A 2,013-nucleotide genomic window follows, 5' to 3' on the forward strand; every position below is an offset into this window, starting at 1 on the left:
GATGAACAGGACCCCGTGGTGTTGCCTCTGGATGAACAGGACCCCGATCGATCTAGCCGGTTGGGGCTGGATGAACATGACCCCATGGAGGGCTGGATGAACAGGACCACCCCATGGAGGGCAGGATAAACAGTAGACGGTGGAGGGCAGGATGAACAGTAGCCCGTGGAGGGGTGGTTGAACAAGAGCCCATGGAGAGGGCTGGTTGAACAGTAGCCGGTGGAGTAGCGCGCGGTGGAGGCTGGATGAACAGTCGTAGGTGGAGGCTGGAGGAGGTCGACAGTGGTTGAACAATAGCTCGTGGAGGCTAGAGGGGGTCGACGATGGAGATGAATAGTATCCCGTGGAGTCCTGTTTTGCGGTACTCCACACCCCTCCCGATGAACAGGACCCCCGTTTCGACCGTAGCGCTCCAACACAAGTCTGTTTCGTCCGTTTTGCAGTACGCCACACCCCTCCCGATCAACAGGACCCCCGTTTCGACCGTAGGAGGTCCGTTTCCTCCATTTTGCGGTACGCTAGACCCCTCTCGATGAACATGATCCCGTTTCGAACGTGGCTGGTCGAACACAAGGCCGTTTCCTCCGTTCTGTGGTACGCCAGGCCTCGTTTCCATCGCCTGTTCCATCCAAGCCCTCGCGATGAACACGACGCATTCCGTTGCCTCCCCATGAACACGACACATTCCATTGCCTCGCAATGAACACGACGCATTCCGTTGCCTCCCCATGAACACGACGACGACGCTGTTTCTCCGTTCCGACCCAGCCATGTACACGAGCCCTGGCCGTATGTATGCGCGAGTAGGCGTTCGAGACCCCGCCCGTATGTACACATACCTGGCCGTATTTTCTTGCTTGCACCCTGGCCGCTGTATGTACGTGTACATTCTACGTGCGCGCCTCTACTACGACATGTGCGCGCCTCTACATCGACCAGTATATATGTACGTACACATTCGCGACCAGAATGGCAACGCTACGTACGCTTCGACCAGGTGGGTCCCGACTGTCAGGCACTTCCTTGCGTGCGAAGATGTAGCTGGTGGGTCCCTGCAGTCAGGGGGGCGAATCGTTTTTTTGCCCGAACGCACTTCCTTGCGTCGAAGGTGTAGCTGGTGGGTCCCAGCAGTCAGGGGGAAACATTTTTTCGCGAAATACGGCGGCCCATCTGATGGGTCCCCACTGTCAGGTGGAGAAATAATTATTTTGCGCGTAATAAGAAGCACTTCCTTGCTGCAGCCGTGGACCCAGCTGTCAGCGTCTCCACGCACAGTACTCTTCCGATGGAAGTCGGTCGTTGACAACATTGACCACGCCGCGCCGAGAGCACCACGGCGGTGGACGACGGCGAGGCCTAGGAAGGGGACGGCGCGGAGCTGGGAAAGACGCGGCAGTGGATGACCACGCGTAGAGGAGTACGAGGGTTCACTGGTTCGCTGTGGTGTGAGGCTGCCGTCGCCGCAGAATAACAAGGGGTGTGGGTGAGTAGAGGGATGGCCTGGCCAGCGGTGGGAGTAGTAGGGGCGGTGAGGCCTCCGCCGCATCACAACCGGCCACGGGAGGCAGGAGCACGAGGCACGACCGGTGCTGGTTTGGGCAGCTGGAGCAAGAAGACCAGAGGTTGAAGAAGCACTACGGCCGTTGGATGGACATCGTACGGTCACTGGAGCTAGAATCGTGCATATTGACTAACTTGACAAAGCCCTCAGTCCCCGTCAACTTAATAGGCCCACAAGTCAGCCTGCCACTAAGGTGGGTCCCAGCTAGTAGGGGGTATTCATTTTTTTGTGCGTAATAAGGAGGCACTTCCGATGGGTCTGAGCTGACAGCAGGGGAACGTTTTTTCGCGAAATACGGTGGCCCGTCGGGTGGGTCCCAGCAGTTAGGGGCAAACGTTTTTTTCGCAATATACTGGTGGGCGTCCGGTGGGTCCCTGCTGTGAGGTAGAGGAATAATTATTTTCCGTGTAATAAGGAGGCACTTCCTTGCGGCTGCCATGGACCCAGCTGTC

Source organism: Triticum dicoccoides, chromosome 6A (assembly GCF_002162155.2).
Source record: "Triticum dicoccoides isolate Atlit2015 ecotype Zavitan chromosome 6A, WEW_v2.0, whole genome shotgun sequence".
NCBI classification, from domain to species: Eukaryota; Viridiplantae; Streptophyta; class Magnoliopsida; order Poales; family Poaceae; genus Triticum; species Triticum dicoccoides.